Genomic DNA, 22259 nt, shown 5'->3' with positions numbered 1-22259 from the left:
CAAGTATACCTTGGAGATATTGCGGGTTTTGTTCCAGACAATCGCAATAAAGTGAATATTGCAATAAAGCAAGTCACGCCATTTTTTTTGGTCTTCAAGTGCATATAAAAGTTATGTTTACACCAATGGTGGCCAAACTCGGCCCTCCAGCTGTTTTGGGACTACATTTCCCATCATCCCTGACCACTGGTCCTGTTAGCTAGGGATGATGGGAGTTGTAATTCCAAAAACACCTGGAGGGCTGAGTTTGGCCACCACTGGTTTACACTAAACTGTAGTCTTATTAAGCCAGGCCCCCCAGGCTGCAGGGGTGGAAGGGGAAAAACCTGGTTCCAGCCCTAGCCAGTTCCACTCTCATGGTCAGAAGAGGGACAGTGGCAGCAGGAGGCTTCCTTCCCCTGGAAATGGCCAGGCTGCCTGTGGTTGCACCCGCATCCTCCTAAGGAGCAATATCTGCTAAGCGCAATAAAGCGAGGTATGCTTGTACAAGCACACATAATGACAGCCCTCATTGCTATCGCCCCCCTCCCCCCAAGGAGAATTCAAGAATGCAGGCACAACAAAGAGCAACAGAACACAGCATAATACCCAATTTATTAAGTTTATATAGGAAATCATGAGCATGGAAATTCCTGAACATATGGAGTTCTCCTAAACATTTGGCTGTCAATTAACTGCTGCATTTCTACAAATTCTGGCCCACAGCTCTCTACTTTTAGAAATTATCTTTTTCTTGAAATGTTTTCAGAATTGTACAAAACAGTAAAATAAACATGAAGAATCTCTTAAATGTAATGTACATCTCATTCTTTGCCAAAAAAGAATACGCACTTTTTATGGAAATAAGACCTTTAAAACAATTTTCAGAGGGTGTGACTCTACCAGCAGTAATAGGAACTTTAAAAAAACAAGGCCCTAAATATAGTTGAGCACGTATAATGAACTTACACAATGTAAAAAATAAACAAGTAAGTCAAAGAATCAGAATTGGAAAAACATAAAATGCATGCCCTCCTAGTATGCCCATGTATGCCCTCCTAGTATGCCCTGCTGATGCAAGATATCTACTACTACAGAATCCCTGACAGCTGGCCATTCAGCCTCTACTTAAAAACTTCTAAGGATGCAGCCCTATGATGAAACCCATTTGCTGATTTGCCATGGACTGAGTCCATAACAAGAATTAGTGTTACACGGTATTTAAGATAGAAGTTGTATCCAACATTAGTTGGATCACTGAAATTAATGGGCATGACTAAATCAGGTCCATTAATTTCAATGGGTCTACTTGGAGTATGACTAATGCAGGATACAATCCACTGGCTTTTTTGGGCATGTTTTTAAAAACTGTGTTCTACCCTGCCTGGTCAGAAAGTGGTCTATAAATATTTTCAATAAATTTGCATAAAGGTTATGCAATATACACACTCAAGCCCTGTGGGCAACCTACCTTACTTGGACTGCTTTGTCACAACTTGATGGTTGCCTGGCACTGTCTCCTTCCACTTGAAATAAAAAAATTCTGCAAAATAAAGGTAATTGTTAATATTGCAACTGCTCACAGGAGAACATCCACAATAACCATTCTACCTTGAAGAAAGGTGTAAAGGCACCGCTACTCTAATTAAGCCTTCCTCAAATCTGTTACTCTAGCACAAACCACTTTGTTTTCTCAAGTAACTGTGTCCATGTATAAGCCTATCAAAACTTGAACACACCTCAGTAGTAATCTCACACTTCTCCAGTCCCTGCAAGGAGAGACAACCAGCAAAATTTACAAAGGCTATGACTGTGAAAACATCCAGTTAGTTGTCTACTGGTTGGTCTCCTAGTATCATCATATGGCTTTCTGACAAACAAACAAACCTGAGGGCAAAGACTGTGAATGTTTTTATTAAACTGCAAGCTGCTTGAGAGCCCTTCTGGATGAAGGGCAGGGGAAAAGTCAGCTTGCATTGTCAGCCTCACAAGCAAGCACTAGAAATAGGTTATCATGTTCCTGCTATGTCCTCATGGCTTTAAAAAGATTTTCAAAAAGTAACACGAAAATTTTTATGCTGTCTGGGGTGGCTTTATAGCTTACACAAATAATGAGACATAAGGTAGTACTATTTAAATTATTTTAATATATTTAAATTATTATTATTTGTTTTTTCCTCCCACCTTCATATGAACTCCTGTCAATCAAAATATTTATTTCTTTGTGGTGTTACGGAAGGGGGGGGGCATGTCTTCTTCACCTTCTTCTTCGCTACAATATATCAATTTATTTCCAATTGTCAATGTCAAAAGGGACTAAAATCTATAAAATTCATAGAAAATCAACGTGCCAGTTTGCTCTGATCAGCCTTTCCTCCAGGCGATGTCAGGTGCCAGACTATGCATATTTGAGACCATTGTTTTCTCATCCCCAGGAAGTGTTTATCTGTGCATATCTCCAGCTCTGCATATTCCCCCCTCCCTCCTCCTTATGTTAATCCGGTGTAGCTCTGCATATTCCCCCCTCCCTCCTCCATATGTTAATCTGTGTAACCCAACCTCCCTTTAATATATTCATGATGTAATCTGTGTAACCAAACCTCTCTTTAATGTATTCATGACGTGTTTTGCACTGTATTCTGGGACATGGAGGGAAGTTTCAAAAACTCATGTCACCCCTTTCTCACTGTTCAATCTCGTCTTGAACCTGTTGGCCAATAAACTTGGATCTTCTGCAGTTTGCTCCTGTCTCCGGCTGAGCTCATTTTCCTCCGCAGGGACCCACGGACTGAGTCCGATGAGCTGGGTGGCAGAGCAGCCTCGCACCCAGATTTTTGCCGTAACAGTTGGCGCCCAACGTGGGGCATGCGGTTCTCCCGCGTTGCTGACCGGGGGCCCCGAAATCTTCAGCCGGCACCAGGCCATTTTGCCTGGGAAGATCCTTTGGACCCCCGGCCATCTTCCGGGCGGTAATCGAAAGCCCCAGGAGTTCAGCCGGGGAGCAAAGAGGGATCCAGCCGGCTTACTCATCAATCCCGGGATCATCATGGAAAACACGTGAGTATAAGGAAAAGGAAAAACCCAGTGCACTGGTGGGAAAGGGGTGGAAATCTCCTGGCAACTGAATTCTCTGCCCTCCTCTCTATCGCTCCTTCTCGCCTGTCTCTTGGTCCAGTTGGTGAGAGAGACCGTGGACTGCTGCTCGACCCGAAAGGGGGGTTCTGAGCTCTATCTCTTTCTCTAAAACCTCTCCAGCCAGCCGCACCAATTGGGAGTCCGAAAGTAAGACGGAGAGACCCGACTTGAAAAACAGCCGACTCTCCGCAACGGACGTCCCAGTTGAAAGCAAGGGGTTGGAATTCTTCTTCCGAACTTCCCGAGCGCCCTTACGGAGGGGGCAGGAAGGGGTCTGGCTTTCTATCCAATCCCAGCCGCACTGGTCGGTGCCACGTAACACGTGTATCGTGCGTGAGCCCGCTTCCAAAAGCAAGGGGGATTTTCGACCCAGAACCCTATCCAGGGATCACCCGATCTGGCACCGCACGGCGCGGGCGTCCAGTAGGGCCCCTTTCCTGAGAAGTCTAACGATAGGTAGGAGGTTGCCAGGAGGGATAGCCCAGGGAGGATTGGGCGGGATCAGGCAGAGTGGAAGAAGGACCCCAGGATATTGAGAAAAGGAAAATAGGAAGGAAATATACCGGATAGCTAGAGCTCTTTAAAAAACCCTACTAAAGTTGCCAAGCGACTTGAAACCCTCTTTACTATAAATTCCTGCTCACTATAATTCCCTGTATTAGGTCTACCAATCTCGTAGATATACCAATCCTTACCGACCTCTCCCTCTCTTCCTTTCCACTTAGACACGCGTGAAACATAAAATGGGTACCCAGGCTTCCAGACACGAGCGGGCTCACTCTGGGAGGAAGGCTTCTAGAAAGCCATCTCAGTCCCGGAAGGACCCTGACTCTCCTCTACAATTTGTCATCACGTATTGGAAGTCGATTCCTGGCCACAAATTATTATCAAAACAAAAATTAGAAGACCTCTGTTCTGAAATCTGGCCCGCCAGCACCGCCCCCGCCAAGCCCGAATTGCGTTGGCCGGCTGGTTAACTGGTGGTGTTTGAAGAGGCAAGGAGGCTCTTAAAACCATGTGGGACCTTCCTACTAATTTCACTTAATGAAGCTAAAGGAAGCAGCCCAACTCCTTGCAATAACCAACTAAAGGATGAGAGTATATATGTTTACATGTTGTCTGTTATGTGTGTTGTGTGTTAATACATATATGAGAATATGTGTGTTTACATGTTGTCTGTTATGTGTGTTGTCTGTTCCTTCTGTCTCTGACAGACTGCCTTTCTTAAGCGCGCATAGTTTAAACTGCAAGCTTGCTTCAAAATTTTAAATTTAAGGAAGCTATGCTGGACCTTATCAGTCCTAAATAAGACAAGATGAGGATGAAGGGTGCAAATGTTTACCCCACCTCTTGCTTTGCCGCAACTTTTCAGATCGTGAGTCTACAGTATTCCTCTGCAAATTCAGGAAAATTGTCACTTTTGTATTCCCTTTAAATCAAATCTATGGCTGTTTTAACTAAGAAAATGTTCACTTCAATCTTTCTCTAAAGATCATTTGTCTAGGAACTTGCACTCTAAGGAACTTGCACGTCTAAGGAAGTAAACTCAAACTAATCTCAAGATCTGCTAAAGGGTTCTGTATAAGTTGGGAATTTTTTATTTTCCTCTTCCTTAGTACATGATAGGAGCACTGATTGTGCTCTCTTCCCCAGTAGTGCCTGTGTACATAAGTATGTGTGTGTAGTACCAATCTTGCTGTGAAATCTGGCTGTGAACCCTTTATTTTGGAGGGTTGGACTAGATGACCCCAGGGTCCCTTTCAACTCTCCCAATTTGTGGCTGTGTGGAAGGACATGTGTCCGCAAGCATTGCAGGGTAATTCTTAAATTCTGGTGTGGTGATGGAGTTGAAATTCAGCCTAGCTTTGCTCTTTAGTTTTAAAAAGGTGAGAGGTGAAGCTGTGATGTTTTGAAGCACAACTGGTAATACCAAGCATTTGAGTGATTACAGTGTTTATCATTTTGTTTATCATTTTGTCTACTATTTGAAAATCAGACCAATACATATGGGCCTTGACCAATCCTGTAAATAAAGGGGCAGGAAAATTTTTGTCTGCAAATGGTAAGGCCGAAAAACTTAGAATGTTAAAAAAAAAAAAAATTAAAAAAAATCCTATGAATTCTGACTCTGGCCATTTTTTCCCATATATAAGGGCGCGGCATTGTTCCACGAATGGCCAGAGGAATATTAGCCCTTTCCTGTACATAAAGGAAGCAGTCGCTTTGCTTGGGCTGAAATTGCTAGCTTTGTTGGTGAATACTTCAATTGCTGAGTTTCTCTCTTTTGTTTTAAATCTAACCCTCTTTTAAAATCTACTCCTTACCCTTCCCTTATTCAAATTCTAATTTTGCCAAAAGATGCAACATTTCAATAGTATAAACGGTTTGCTGAGACATGAACTCCACACATGCACAGAGACTAGATCAGCAAAAAAAAAAAAAAAAGGATAGGAAAAGAAATGAGAGAGAGAGAGAGGAAGGAGGGGGAACTGTGGGGGGGGGGAGGAGGTTTATGTAAAACTTGGAACCATTGAGAGAAATCACCCTTAATGTGTCCCAAATTTGAAATCTTAACATGCCAAATTCTTTTCACAGGTAAATATCAAAGAATTCCACCCCTCAATGGGATTTAAATCACAGACTTTGTTTGTGTGCATTTTAGGAACAGCATTTCCTGACAGGCTTCTCACATGAAATAATTTTCCCTTTTAACAGGATATGTGAACCCCGATAACAAAGTGTTTGTCCCTTTTTTCTCCCACAACAACTTTCTTTCTGTTCTGTGAAATCCCTGCTGTATTAACTTTCTTTCTGTTCTGTGAAATCCCTGCTGTATTAGTGACTTCCATCCCTTTGTGTCTTTGACACTTTAAAGTTATAAATAATCTGTTTCCATTTATTTAATCCGTTTAATCCGTTTTTTCATGATGTCTATGAAATTAATTGAAGCATAACCAAACATTGTTTGTGGAATGGTATTTGTTTACCTTTTGCCTGAGCATTTCTTATTAATTCTGTCATTTTGGCTAGTTCATGGTACTTGCACAAAGTTACATTGCCATTAAGTCATTTTCCAGTATTTTGCTATTAACACTCTAGCCGATGTTGTCACATCAAGAAACACTCTTTTATTTTCATTGTTACTTCAGATCTCTTAAAATTCTGTGTCTTAGCATTTATTTATTTTGGTTCCTCATAGGTCATTGTGTGTGTGTGTTTGTGTGTGTGTTTTATTATTATTTAACTGTGTCTTTTAAGTCCACCCTGTCCTTACAGGATATCACTTCTACAAGTGTGTTACTACAGATCCAATGAAAAGCTTCGCTACCACGAGACTTATTACCTGCAACAACAAATTTCTTTCAAAGGGGAAGTGGGGCTGACAAAGAGGGGAGGAGTTGAATTGCAAGGACATCTTTTGACTCTTATATTCAACTGATATTTAATTAGTTTGTTGTGTATTATGTGTTATTATGTAGGAATGTTGAAATGTGTTTGACAGTGTTATTTCCACAAAGGGAAGAATTTTTTTTGTGTGTGTGTGTGTAATTGTCTTATGTTTAATGTATACTGTCTTATTCCTTATACCCCAATGGAGGATTTTCATACATTTTATGCTTTCAAATGGATCAGGCTATTGTGTAGTTCAATGTTTAGATAACCACATTTCGCTGTCCCACCTGGCACACTGCCAACCTTCCCTACCCATTTTAAAATGTGTTAAAACTCACTTTACCAAGGAGAAGCTTCAGGAAGGTGTATATGCCTTGATTTAGCAGGAATGATCCCTTATAGAGTTAAATTGACTTATTTGGACAAGTGCCCCTTTTAAGAATGGTTTTCTTTTAACAGATTGGTTTGAAGAGTTAAGAACCATGGGGCAAGATAAATTCAAATTGGACCCAGTGTGAATTGGGCATGTGTATCCAGGCTGCAATTAGCTTTTGGTCCTTTTAAGTGCAAGTGAGCAACTTCCCATGACTGTTGACCAGAGCCTCTAAAATAAAACCCCATAGAAAGGCCAAGGTAAAGATATTTCCCTCAGGATGTGTCCAAACCTGTGCCAGCTGTGATGGGTGCCAGGCAACATGGCTAATATGAAAGCCCTAAGTGGATTCACCAGGGATTGCCACTACTGTGACACGTGAGACCACAGAAGAGCTACCTTGACACCTGAGAACACAAAATGGTGGGGGGCAAAGCGAACTGCATTTTTTTTCCAGTCAATAGTGGACCTTCCTGCTAAATGTAAAGCATAGACCACTACTGAACAAAATACAACAGGTGTTCCTTTATGCGATATCCTATACCCAGCTATCTGCACTACTATATTTGCAAATGGCCTTAAGAGGCATGATTTGCAAGTCCCCTTCAGGTTTGCACAAACCCACACATCTAGTACGGTAGATACAAAGTTATTATTTAGTGCATATCTACATAACATAAACATACATTGTATTGGTCCGTGTTGCTCCCTCCTTTGTTGCCCTGCTCAACCCACCTCCTTTTCCATTAGGGCCTATTCCCACTCACACGGCACCCCACCTTCCCCGAGATTTAGGGTGCGGAGAAAAGATTTGCAAGTTCTTACAGAACTTTAATGTGCGGAGAAAAGATTTGCAAGTTCTTACAGAACTTTAATGCAAATCTATCTCCGAATGGGGGACTGTTACGGAAGGGGGGGGGGGCATGTCTTCTTCACCTTCTTCTTCGCTACAATATATCAATTTATTTCCAATTGTCAATGTCAAAAGGGACTAAAATCTATAAAATTCATAGAAAATCAACGTGCCAGTTTGCTCTGATCAGCCTTTCCTCCAGGCGATGTCAGGTGCCAGACTATGCATATTTGAGACCATTGTTTTCTCATCCCCAGGAAGTGTTTATCTGTGCATATCTCCAGCTCTGCATATTCCCCCCTCCCTCCTCCTTATGTTAATCCGGTGTAGCTCTGCATATTCCCCCCTCCCTCCTCCATATGTTAATCTGTGTAACCCAACCTCCCTTTAATATATTCATGATGTAATCTGTGTAACCAAACCTCTCTTTAATGTATTCATGACGTGTTTTGCACTGTATTCTGGGACATGGAGGGAAGTTTCAAAAACTCATGTCACCCCTTTCTCACTGTTCAATCTCGTCTTGAACCTGTTGGCCAATAAACTTGGATCTTCTGCAGTTTGCTCCTGTCTCCGGCTGAGCTCATTTTCCTCCGCAGGGACCCACGGACTGAGTCCGATGAGCTGGGTGGCAGAGCAGCCTCGCACCCAGATTTTTGCCGTAACAGTGGTCAACCATTGAAGCAATATGTTGCTATGCATCATTTTGTGTCTGTTAAAATTGTGGTGGTTTTGGTATATACACTCTGACAGAACTTTGTTAGTGTGCTTGGAGAAGTTCTCCGAGTGTTCGCTGTTGTGTTTTATTTTTTATTTCCATCTTGTGTAATTGGTGCATACCGTATGTAATTAAAAGTAAATAAATAATGTTTTGAGAGGCATTTAAGTTAAAAAAGAGAAAGGTAGACAGAAAGTATAAAACAAATATGTGAACAGTTACCATCTGTACCCATATCCTGCATAAGGTCCACCAAGCCTTAGCATGGGGTAAGGAACCTCTGGCCCATGGGCCAATTCAGGCTTAGCATAGGTCCCAATTTGAACTGCAAACAGTGTCCACCTGCTCCACACCTGACATCATTTGTGTGGTCAGGTGTGTAGCAGGAAGAGACATGGCAGGATTGGGTGCATGAGTGAGATCCCCATGTGGAACTCAACTATGCAGCTGGTGTCTGCAGAAAGCAGCTTTGTGCTCCAGTCGTTGCCAAGCAAAGGGCTGGCAAAGCCCCTTGCACTTTGGTTCCCAAGTGACTGACAACCAGTGTTATGCAAGGGACTTTTGAGAGGTTAGCAGGACAATCTACCTATCAAAGTTGGCCTGTGGGGGTGGGAAGGGATTATGACCTGCTGGGCCAGAAAGATTTCCCACCCATGCCTTCGAATGAGCCACTGCTCTCCTTCCTCTTCCTGCTGCCCACACATTGATCGCAGAAGCTGGAGTCTCTGTCTGGAATTGCTGTGCTCAACAATCATATATGCCAAGACAAATAAAGCTTTAACTGCCACATAAATCTGTCAGCAGAAATTTCCAGGGGGGGTAAGCTGTGCTAGTTTGTTGCAGCAAAAACAATAAAGAGCCTTGTCACCTTAGAAGGCAACCACAATTTCATGAACCAGTCTTTAAGTTGCCACAAGACTCATTGGTTTGAATCCTTAGACAAATCCCCTAACCCATCCTACACTGTTCAGGAGCACACCCCGACCCTACAACAAGGCATTTTGGGGGGTGGGTCCACTGCAGAGATGAGTTGGGAATTGTAAACTTTCTGTCCATGCACTTCCTGAAGTTAACTAATCTTGGGGTTTGCTATTATGCTGATAGCAGAAGCTTATCAAATGCTGAATTTTTTCATTTGCTGTTGCTTTAGCTTGGCTGAAATTGGCTCTTAAATGCTAATGATTAACCAAGAATGGGAGCTGAAGAACAGAATTTCTGCTGAGAAGCACTGGTTTTAAAATGAAGGGTGCAAAACTGTAACTGTCTTAAATGCTTAAAAAATCTGTGCTGCAGACTGTTACACTTGTTTTCTGGAGTTCGGAAGAAAATGTGAATGAAATATACCTTTCATGGACAAAACCTAATACTTACAATCCAACAACCTTATTTTTATTATGAAACAAAGAGATAACTACCATACCTTCATGAACTACCAATAGACAGAGTTTTGTTGTTTTGTTTGCTAACTAGAGAGGCTTAACTTCTGCTTGGGAGCACAATGAAATCAGAACAAAGCAGATTGGAAAAAGTGTGCCCCAGTTAGAAAGGACCAGAACTGCCTTGCCTGCTAGGCAACCCCCGTTGCCTGCAATCAATTCACAAGAGGAAAACCATAGCGTGGCATACACAAAGAGCAGGTGCTTAGTGAAAAAGTGCTGGCAAACCAAATGCAGGCAGCAACTGTTTTAGGCACATCCAATATGTGTGTGACTGCACATTTGTTCATCATGCTGGCCTGGAAGTGACCTGAAATCATCACAAAAGAGGTAGAATGGGGCGGAGGCAGAACAGGCTTACATAGGCCCTGTCAATGTATGTACTGTATTGGGGGGAGGGGTCCTGGAACGTTACCCCCATGCAAATTGGTCATTGCCTGTAGCTGTAGATGATGTACATGGGCAAGCCAAGTGCAGGGTCACCTCTCTATACGTACCATGAGAACACTATCTCAACTCCAAAAATGACAGTCAGTTGAAGACCTCAGCAAGGCATAATTAAATGCAGTGGTTTTTTTCTAAAACAAAATTTAGGAGTACAGTGGACGCTCGGGTTGCGAACGTGATCCGTGCAGGAGGCACATTCAGAACCCGCAGCGCCGCGTCTGCACACGCACGGGTTGCGATTCAGCGCTTCTGTGCATGTGCTACCACCGAAACCCAGAAGTAACCCGTTCCGGTACTTCCGGGTTTCGGCGCGTCTGTAACCCGAAAAAACGCAACCTGAAGCGTCTATAACCCGAGGTATGACTGTACTCTCATTCCGTCTGAGACTTAGGAAACACCATGGCAGGAAATGAGGCCGCCATCGGGAGTAGCAACGGAACTGACGATTCACTGTGCTAAAGAAACGAAAAATGTTAAAAACTTTAGTTTCTTCTCCTGTTACAATTCACAAAATGTTTAGGGGTGTGTGTACCCCTGCATACTCCCAGACAAAAGGCACTGATTAAATTAAAACATACACATTGAAAAATTATATACTGATTAGAAAAATAGGATTCCCTGTTTTAACTATGTTCCATGATTCAAAAGAAGCCATAAGAAATATCAGGTGTTGGAAACAAAACCAGTTTTTGCACATACTGTGACCCTCAAATCATCTTAATCCTTGAGCCACTCATTTTCCACTGTTAATCAGGTGCAGTCCACAAGTTCCACTTTCCCGCAAAAAGGTGCTCTGTGCATAGAAAGATTTTACACCAGGCTCCTTTTGTCCGCAAATCAAATTGCTTGCATGCTGTAGTGTAAAGTTATCAATAACACAGATATAAAAGGATATGTTGCTTTGTATTTTACACTTCTGAAGTGTTTGGGGAGGGAAACCTGGGACTCTGCAATTGGAAGTTGTTTGCTTTGCTTTCCTACTGCCACGACTGCAAACCAAAGGCAAGTAAGGCTTCAATTTTTATGCTATTTTTTAAGCTGGAGAGGAAAACATACCTTTTGTTCAACACAACAAAGCCCAGAAGTCCCTCACCAGCAGGTGTGGCAGTAAAGTGAGCACTCCTCAATGTAGTCAATCCTTTCAATCCACCTGCAATTTTTTAAAAACAAGAAGTCACCACCTGTTCCATCTCAATCTCAAAGCACTGAGGGCACAGTATGCAATCTCAAAGGATGTTTTAATTGTATTGCACCTAAAAACAGACCATTTATTATCTTCACACCTTGCCATAATTAAGCAGCAATTAACCCTTAGCCACTAGCTTTGGGTTATACAGTCATACCTTGGGTTAAAGTAGCTTTGGGTTGAGCGTTTTTGGGTTGCACTCCGCGACAACCGTGTTCCGTTACTTCTGGGTTTCGCCACTCGCGCATGCACAGATGCTCAAAATGACGTCACATGCTTGCGCAGATACGGTGTATCGCGATCCGCAGACGACTGCGGAACGGATCCCGTTCGCATCCAGAAGTACCACTGTATGCTATGGCCTCTCCCCAGGAGAGTCGTGTTGCCTTTAAAGTCTGTCCTAACCGGATAGGAGTCTGCTGTATTTCTCTCTCTCTCTCTCTTGCATAATATTTTATCAAAGCATTTTCATAATACAATAAGAGGGGGGAAAACTAATTTAAATGAAAATGAAAAAGAAAAAGGAAAAGGAAAGAAAACCTAGAGTTCTCTCTCAAAGGTAGCTCTTAACCTTTGTCTGATGCAGAAAGTGGTGGACCCTCCCAGCTCTCACCCGGAAGCTTTCCTTTCTTCTCCCAGTCTCTCATCTACCACCTTCATATTTGTGCAAGCCTAGGCCCCCATAATGGCCTAGAGCAGGGGACACCAGGGAAAACAAATGTGGGAAGAGAGAAGAAAGGTGTTTAAAAGAAGTAAAGAACAGAAGAAAAAGGAAAACTAAATAAATAAAATGGACTTCTGCTTTTCTGGCCTCAGTTACATAAAAGAAATTATTCAAAATATTCACTCTAGGATGACATCCAACTGTTCTACTTTCTGCTAAGCAATATTTTCCCAATTTTTAGACACAAATGTCTCAAATTCATTCATTTTCCTTTCCACACAAAAAGTCCAAAAGGGGTTTCTGTTATTAATAAATATCAACCATGCTTTTTTTCTCTAGTCAAACATATCAGTTTTGCCTCCAATAACTTCAACAAACATTCCTCCATGTTAAACAATACTGTGAATGTTTTCATCTTTGTGCACACAAGAATCTCTTCACTCTGATTCATCCATAATTATTTTCATATTATGTATTCATTTGCACCTAGTTCGGTATCTTACAATCCAATTTCCTGTTGCATTTGCCATGACTTCCCATCCTTTGAAAAAAATCCTTCCATTTAAGCTTCTTCCATTTTTTTTCCCAAGAAAAGCACCAGATGAGTCTGCTGTATTTCTCAATGAATTCTAAATTCCTATTCAGAACAAGCCTCTTTTATTAAGGATAAGAAAAGGCGGAACATGTGGATTTGGTCAATTTTGTATGTGACTCAGCACACATATATTCAAATAACAACTCTACTGTATTATAATTTTCAATTTATGGGCCAGAGCAATTTCTTCTGCTTTGTGTAACCACTCTTTTTTAGTGTCCTTGCAGATGTTTACAAGGGACCAAATAGAAATCATTAATATCATAATTTCAGTCTCTGGGCAGCTATATATAATCATTGATTTTATTTGTATGCTGCTTTTCTATGGTAAACTCTGCTCAAAGTAGTTCACAACATCAAAAAAGGTTATATAATAAAATATAAGATTTCAAGATAATTAATGAACTACGAAACAAAATTTAAATAAATACTGTGGACCCTCAGCTTGCGTTACCCTCGGGTAACGTAAACTTCGGGTTGCGAAAGCGGCAAACCCTGAAATATTTTTCCAGGTTTTGCTGCTCACGTATGTGCTGAAGCACTAAACCGCGCCACGCACATGTGCAGAAGCTGTCCTCCGGTTGCGAATTCCTCCGGATGCAGCCGGACCTCCGGAACGAATCCCGTTCGCAACTGAAGGTACCACTGCATCATGGCATGCATAACCAGTGGTTTTTAATTACGGTATACTACTGAGGAGAATATACGGGACGCGGGTGGCGCTGTGGGTAAAAAGCCTCAGCGCACAGGGCTTGCCGATCGAAAGGTCGGCGGTTCGAATCCCTGCGGCGGGGTGCGCTCCCGTTGCTCGGTCCCAGCGCCTGCCAACCTAGCAGTTCGAAAGCACCCCCGGGTGCAAGTAGATAAATAGGGACCGCTTTCTAGCGGGAAGGTAAACGGCGTGCAACTCCGTGTGCAACTCTGGCTCGCCAGAGCAGCGATGTCACGCTGGCCACGTGACCCGGAAGTGTCTCGGACAGCGCTGGCCCCTGGCCTCTTGAGTGAGATGGGCGCACAACCCCAGAGTCTGGCAAGACTGGCCCGTACGGGCAGGGGTACCTTTACCTTTACCTTACTGAGGAGAATAAGCATCTGGTTGAAAACTGATGGGTATGGTGTTAGAAAGACATCTATCATTAAAATGTACAAAAATATATATTTCTTCAATAAAAGTTTTTTTTCTTTAAAAGAGAAAAAGACCCACTCCAAGTACGCTCTGATGCTCCAGTCATTGCTGGAGCCATACAAACAGCAGTTGCCAAACTAACAATTGTGGACCACTGCTCTATTAGCCAAGCAATCACATTATCCTCTCTAATACTGAAATCAGTACCGCCATGCTGTTAAGACTGGAGCCAAAACAGAACCAGCAAGAAACAAGCAAGAGGGAGCAGTGTGCTAGAGTTAAACCCAAGTTATGCAGAAGCAGTGCTAGAAACTGAGATATGAAAGCTAGGAGCTAAATGGCACCTTAAACCTAGGTTATGGGCGCAACAACGGAATGTCTAGGTGTGCTTTTTTATAACAATACAAAGCTAAAAATGAATGAACTGCAGCTAAAATATTATGTTCATTTTTCACATGGTCTAGTCCTTCCTCTGGCCACCCCCTAATATTCTTAAGAGAGTCTCTTCTCCAGTCTTCAGAGAGTGGCTGGAAGTGTGGAGGCAGAAAAAGGTCCTCCTTTCCTTCTACTCTGCAGTTTTAATCTGAACTCTTAGGCACAGTGCTACGCTCAGAAACTGCTCACGCTAATGAAATTCCTTGTCACAAAATGTGCCTAGCACAATGGGAGTTTTGAACACTATGCAGAAGTACTACACGCACACAGAGGGAAACACCTCCCCAGAAAAGAAAAAAGCAGCACAGTGAGAACTTAGTACTTCTAGAAGCCACAATACTGCAATATCTTTTTCATCTGAATTTATGAACTGAAGCATGTGAAGTTGTTATGCGCATGAACAAATTAAACTATCAAATCTCTTATTTGGATTATATAACAGACACACATCTTTCATTTTAGCCTAAGGGCAATTTTTTCTCCAGGAGAGACAAGCACACACACTGCTCTTTTGAGGTTCTAGCCTTATAAGGAGAACAGGACATACCCTCAGATATACATCATCTAAATTTATATCTTACCCTTACTTCCAAAGGAGTCCAGAATCACGTCATGCTTTAAGGATAGGTGTAAGATGTCAAGAATTTCAAACCAGGTTGTCCAGCACCTTACTGTGCAACCAGCATTCTTAGTTCTTAGGTAGCCTTTGAGTGTTAAGATTGGATTGCTACCACAACCTGCTTTTGACACTGCACCTGTCCCTTCAACCTATTGCTGTCTTGGAACTCAGCCTTCTGCCTGGATCTACCTCCTACTGCTAACCCTTTGATCCTCATCTGCTGGATGCACTGCCAGACTCCCAGCCTGCCAAGTGACCACATCTATTGCTTTTCTGATTTTTTACCCACCTGCACCTGAATTGGATCCCAGCTACAGCTCCTCTCAGAGGTAAATCAAGGCCTAACAATACCATATGTGCTACATTTGGCAAGCTGTCCTTAAAAAGGAAAGAAAGAACAGACTTTCTCAAATCCCAGCAAAGGAAGAGAGCCAAAACAGGATTCAGTATTACTTAGAATCTTGCTATAGATTTAATCCTTCCACCTCAATTTGGTGAAGAGAGATTAATCTTGCCAAGTAGATAACTTGCTGCCAACTTCTCATCTGCTTTCATTTTATGGGACAGAGTTCAGAATTTTCAGACCAGATTTATTGTTAAGGCCTGCTCTTAAACACCAGATTAGAAGTAACCCATTTTGGTTCATTTCAATTAAACAATAAGCATAGGTCCAAGTATGGACTAATGAGGTGGCTGACTTTGCCTATGTCACTGTTTCTCCCTTGCAAATATTTTGAACACTTTGCTTGGCAAAATAAAACATTGCAATTAAACTCAAACATACAACACCTGTATTTATATAATCCACATTTCTGAGTATCTAATTATTATTATTTATTCTATTTAAAGACCAACAACAAAACAGCAATATACATTAAAAGCAAGAGTTTAAAATGCATTAATGATAAAGCAGCAGATAAATCAGATCAAGTAGTCTAGCACCAGGCACTGATCTCCCAAAAGCTTGGGTGAACAATTGTCTTAAGGAACCCTGCATATGCCTCCAAATCTTCTCTGAAGGGCATGGGGAAACCCTAGAACAGATTTAGGGGAGCACAAGACGACGAGAGGAGAAGACTGTTCCACTGTGCATGCAGAAATCCTTATGCTGTCAGAACGATCTGCTTAGTGCTATACAGTGGTACCTCTACTTACGTTGACCTCTGGTTACGTATCCTTTGGGATATGTACGCGGCAAACCCGAAAGTGTTTTTCCGGGTTTCGCCTCACACACATGCACAGAAGAGCTCTACTGCGCCATGAGCAGAAGCGATCCCTCCGGTTGCGGAAATCTTAGGATCCGACCAGAGCTCCGGAACGGATCCTGTCTGCAACCGGAGGTACCACTGTATTGAATGCAAATCAGGGTCAGGGAGTCAAGGTGCCACCACTGAGAAGCCCTATCCCAGGATACTGTACAATGGGCAATGCACATTGATAGGATGACAGAAGCAATGAAGTCCTGTATTACTTGTAGCCATGAAAACCTGTGCCTAAAAATACTTTCAAATGAGACCTATCAGCCCAAAACAGAGACAACAATCCCAGATCACTTAAAAACTTGAGGACCACAGGCTTAGCGCACAGCCCACTGCCAGAAACGATAGGATCAAGAAAGGATAGAGGGCCATGCAGCTCAAATAGGACTTGTGCTTTAGTAAGGACTTCAGAAGTTTCTATCACAGAAAGCAGAGAAAGAACAAAAGGTAAGTGAATGGATGTCTGATCAGTAACTTCCCTGTGTTCCTCAAAATGCAGTTTAGAACCAACCCAAGGTTTCTAACCCTCAAACCTGAGGTCAGATATGTGTACAGAAGTAAACAAGCAAATTGGAGTTACCTCTCTGTCCCTGGATCTACAAAGGCCTTAAGAAGTGAGGAGGTCAAGTTTGCTGAAGATACTGTGATTTAGTAGATTTCCAAAAAGATTTCTCCACACTCGGAGATATTGGAGTCATGACATATAGCTCAATAAACCCAGAATATAGAAACTGTGAAAGATGTTACAAAATCACTAGAAAAGTGATTTAAATTGTAGCTACCAATATCATTAGGGACACGGGTGGCGCTGTGGTCTAAACCACAGAGTCTAGGGCTTGCCAATCAGAAGGTCGATGGTTTGAATCCCCACAACGGGGTGAGCTCCCGTTGCTTGGTCCCTGCTCCTGCCAACCTAGCAGTTCGAAAGCACGTCAAAGTGCAAGTAGATAAATAGGCACTGCTCTGGCGGGAAGGTAAATGGTGTTTCCGTGCGCTGCTCTGGTTTGCCACTGTATTCAGCTGCTTGGGAGCAACAGAACACTCTCATCTCTATTTCGATTCCACAAAATAATTAAGAACAGCCATAGTACAAAAGACTGAAGACACTCTTCTTTCTCCTGATTCTATCTACTACATATAGTTCACTATGAATTATCCAGATAACCAAGTGAACTTAACAGACACTTTTGAAATATGGGGAGGAGACCCTGCCAAATCAGCAGGAAAGAGCATTTGTTCTCAAACTCCTTAAAGGACACATTACACATGCTGGCAAGAAGGAAAGAATTAGAACTGTAAATTCAGTCCATCACTGGAAAACAAAATTTGTGCCCAAGATATGACACACCAAGGAGGAATTTTGAAACTGAGTGCTTTATAGCAAAGAGACACCCAAAACAACTTGAAATAGTAAATCATTCAACAAATCAGAAGAAGCACACTGTTTTGAGTATATGAGACCTAGGCTGCGATGGGGTATCAGCTTTTTGCACTGGTGCCAATTAACTCTTACATCACACTCATTTTCTCTGTCACAGCCAAACAGAACTGTGTCTCTCTCTACTTCCCGCCACAATGAAAAACAATTACTTCTGAAAATGGCAATGAGCCACCTTAAGAAATAACAGTTTTTTGGATTAGGTTTGCAGTTCTGTAAGTTCCAGTAATGTCTATGGGACATCAGAATGTTAATGTATTTTTACACAGGAAAATAATTAAGTTTGTGGTGTAATGGCAGCTGATCCAAGACAAGCTGACTAATATACAGCATTGCAACTCCAGCATATAAAGACTACTATGCTATGTATTTAGAGTTCTACATTAGTTGCAAGCTCACATGTTAATGCTTTACAAATCCTTTAAAAAAAGATGTCTAGACAGCCTTGAAGACATTTTTTAAAAATTAAGAAGAAAAATGTGGCAGACCTTTTGGGGAACAATTTTCAATAATTCACTGATGCAGCTACCTTTAATAACAGCAATTGTTTTACTAGACTACCTTGTTAAATGAGCCAGAACTAGTACTAAAATAGTTTTTGTGTAATGGGTAAATACAAACTGTGATGATGGTGACTTAAATCACATGCTGGTGATAATAGGTAATATTTTTTTAAAGTGCACCTTGCATAAGTAAAAAATTGGCTGAGAATTGCATTTCTTATTAAATTGAAACTGCCCTGCTTCTTTGTTCTGAATTCAATATAGGATGTCAGTTTAATAAAAGTTTTAATAATTCACACTTGAAGATAAGGATCATAATCTTTCAAAACTCAGCTGCACAGTATCCTCAGAGAGTCACTTTTGTACCTACTGTATTTATCATGGGCCTCTTAAAACTGAAGGTATGCCCAGATTGAAACAAACTGGAAAGATCTGGCCACCGTGCTGCAGGAGGGATGTGCAGAATCCCAGACTGCATTACTTGGCCAAATACATAAATATAATTCTGCTCTCTGTAACTTTTGAAGGTGCCTTTCAAATATCAAACCCTAAGAATGCTGCTTGTTTTGTAATCTAGTCAAATGCTGAAGCAGTGCTATCACTTACATTTATCCCTTTGAATCTTTGATCCAATTGATTTGCAGCAGTCTGAATTGGATGGCAACAAAATTATGTTGCTCTGTACTTTTTCCTGCTCGAAATCCTTTGAGGCTTAGTCAAGAGGACAGAAACAGATCCAACAAGAAAGCTACAAGCAAAGAAGGCACTGAATCCTTTATTCTCTTTTAACAATGACAGTACCTCCCAAGAGGCAAAAATGTATCTTACTGTTGCTTTTTAGAATTGTACTCTATGTACAGCTCAGGACCTGCTTGTCCTCAGTGTATAGGAATTGTAATGATTTGATACTGTACAAGCCTTACATAAAAGTCTTTCTGTTAACAGAGCTTTAGAAATCATTTTGGGAGACTAAATTTATGAACACTGTGTCTTAAAACATTTTGTTCATCATTCTAAAAGAAAACATTTCATTTTCTGGGCCTTCACATCTCTATAAACAAGATCTGACCATCACAAGGGATTTAAGATTAAATCTCTGACTATCAGATAACCGAATTTGTTAGAATACAATAACATGAATAATTATATTCATTTTTCTTATTTAAATATCTCATTTCAACTACTACATTCAAACATACATTGGAAATAAACTTTTAAGATAAAGAGGAACTGATAGCAATAATTTAGAACATGGGACAATGAACACTGCATGAAATTTAATGGAGTTTTGTTCCCCCTCCCCTTTTCTCAGCTCTTTTAATGGAAATTAATGCTTTATGTCTGCTTAACTGTTATTTTCTGAATAATAATTTGTTTTACTATAATATTGGTTTCTGTTTTTGCCCATTCCTCATAAAATAGCAAAACCAAAGAGATGCTAGTTTAGCAGCTTGTAGCCCCATTTGTAAAAAACAAAAACAAAACTTTAATAAATTCAATTTGTAATTATTGTAAAGAACTGAACTTTTAATATAACAGACATGATCATTCTATTGCAAACCAAGTTATGCATAATACATTCTAGGTTCCTAAAGTAACAAAGTGATTTTCAATATGGAGCACTGGAAACAAAACAAAAAATTGCATTTCCCCCAGAAAAGTTGCTCCCCCCCCCCAAACCTGTCCCCCTCTCCATGGCTTCAAAATTTCTGGAAATTTTACGTATCTGCTCAAGTTAAACTTTAGGCATTCAATGGCATTAATCCATCTCCAAGGGTGGAGTGTGAGGGCTCCTTGGAATCAGTCTTAGTCTTAGATGACAGGGGAGGCAGGGTATTTCTAACTTCCACTTCAGAAGTTATAATACTGGTCATAAAGAAACCTAGCATGCATCTAGAAAATGTCAACAATTATAGGCTGGTTGACAACATGTCGTGAGCAAAATGCTTAGATAAATGTGTTTCTCTATATCCATTTAAATCAGGCTACAGGCAAGGTTTTAGGACAGAAACTGCCTTGAGCAATTTGTAGGATGGCCTTTTCTGAAAACCAAAGGGTTCAAAACCTTGTTGATTCTCTTGGACCTCTCAGGTGCTTTTGATGTCATTGACCATCAGGATAATATATCAGAACTGTGTGCTTGAGATACCACATAGTGGTGGTTCTCCTATTTGGATGGCTAATTCCAGAGAGTTCTGATGGGGAACTGTGGCTCAGCCCCATAGTTATTACACTCCAGGGGTCTACACAATTCTATTCCCCTCCCTGCCCCTAATGCTGTTTAACATAAAACTGCTGGGAGAGGTCTGCAGAGATTTTTCTTGAGGTATCATCAATACACAAAAAGGAATCCAGCTGTTTCTCTTTTTCATCTTTTAGGTGAGACTTTTGTGCCCTGAATTAGTGCCTAGGTGTGGTAGAGGATTGGATAAGGGTTTATTGACTGATATTCAATCTAGACAAGGTGGAGGTACCTTGGTAAGTGGTTTATCTGACCAGATGATGGTGTTAAATTTATTCTGGAAAAATTGCATCCTCTTATGCATTAGGGCCACAGTTCAGGGGCTAGTATTAACTCAATATTGTCACCCAATATTTACGTGACCTCTGTGGTTCAAAATGCCTTTTATCAACTTGCACTGTAAGAAAGCTCTTCCTAATGTTTAACCTAAAACCCTTTTCATGTAATATGATCCCAATGGTTTGAGTTCTATTCTCAGAAGTAAAAGTAGTAAATAAATTGTTTTATGAACTATGCCAGGGGTGGGGAACCTCTGGCCCACAGGCTAAATCCATTTGCTAGGCCCCTTTTCCCAAATCATGCCCACTTACTAAGACCTATGATGTGAGGAAGACAGAGATGCAGCTGTCAATGCACAATTAGGAGCATCATTGAAGTGCACTCCTAATATTACATTGGTAAAGGAAAGCAGACTTCAGCTGTACCACCTAACAGCTGGTGTGTGGCAGAACCAAAGCCTGCTTAACAGTCTGCACAAGTGACCTACCCAAGGGAGTTTTTAGAACAGAAAGCCCCTAATTTCCATGCCCTCCTGAAACCAGACTTAACTACAACATTCTCTTCTCTTTTTGGGTCCTGTAAAGTCCTGCTGGCAGGGGTAGGTAAGCTGCAGTCCTGCAGTGTCCTTGGACTACAAGGCCACGTGGAGTAGAAGCTGCAGCTACAAAGAGCTAGGAATTCATCGTCATCATCTAGATCAGTGTTTCCCAACCTTGGGTTCTCCAACTGTTTTCGGATTACAATTCCCCACCACCACTGGTCTTGCTAGCTAGGTATGATGGGTGCTGTAGACAGCTGGAGAACCCAAGGTTGGGAAACATTCATCTAGAGGACCACTCCTCACACTATGTAGACACAAGCTAATTCGCATCTAATTGTGAATTAATTTGCAGCTCCCTTTTAGAGAAAGAAAAGCAGAATGCCGATGGGGAAGACGGAATGGACAGATAATAAACACTGCACGCAAGGGGGGGTTGGGTGCCGTGGCACCTGACTCAAGGGGGGAAGCGGCCCCCTCACCCGATCGCGCGCAGACTTCTTTAAAAAAAAATATGTCGGCATCCATTCAATCGCGAAAGGAGAGGGCAGGACCAGAGGCCGCCTTCCCGGTACCTCTCCCGCCAACACTTCTAGGTGGATTTGCCCAAACCCCGTCTGGTTTTCGGGGGCGATTTTTTTAAAAAAGCCCCGATTCAGCTCTGCTATCAGAAATAACGGCCCCCTCCATTTACCCCTTGGCCTACTCGCGAACCGATCTCCTCCCAGGGCACGCGATACCCCTCCCCCACTCGCCCCTCCCCCCCACAGCTCCACCTCAGCACCCCCTGCCTGGGGTGTGTGAGGTAGAAACGTAATCCTTCTCCATCTTTTTCGATCTTAAGGGAGGGGAAACAAAAAACAACAACAATCCGCAGGCCGCGGCCTCCTCCTCACCGTTCAGACGCGGCCTTCTTCTCTCGCCCGCCTTTGCCTACCTCACAGCTCACCACCGCAGCAGTAGCAGCAGGCCCAGACGTCCTGCGCGCGCAGCACTACCAGCCAGGAGCGAACTAAGTGAAGCCGCTGGGAGATGTAGTTC

General features: G+C 42.0%; 1 protein-coding gene across 4 annotated transcripts in view; it reads right to left on the bottom strand.

Annotated features, from left to right (window-relative positions):
- The window catches only part of THRAP3 (thyroid hormone receptor associated protein 3), a 45015-nt gene extending 22756 nt beyond the window's left edge, over window positions 1-22259 (bottom strand). For 3 of the 4 annotated variants that reach the window (XM_081922860.1, XM_081922864.1, XM_081922862.1), the window contains exons 1-3: window positions 22115-22259; window positions 11391-11484; window positions 1451-1522 (exon numbers count right to left, since the gene is read on the bottom strand). The gene's annotated coding sequence lies outside the window, so the exon portion shown is untranslated. The remainder of the gene's footprint in view (window positions 1-1450; window positions 1523-11390; window positions 11485-22114) is intronic. The other variant, XM_081922861.1, reaches the window with a different exon arrangement.

The sequence above is a fragment of the Podarcis melisellensis genome (genome assembly GCF_964234715.1).
Source record: "Podarcis melisellensis genome assembly, chromosome: 8".
Taxonomy (NCBI): domain Eukaryota; kingdom Metazoa; phylum Chordata; class Lepidosauria; order Squamata; family Lacertidae; genus Podarcis; species Podarcis melisellensis.
This window is presented reverse-complemented; position numbering and strand designations above follow the sequence as displayed.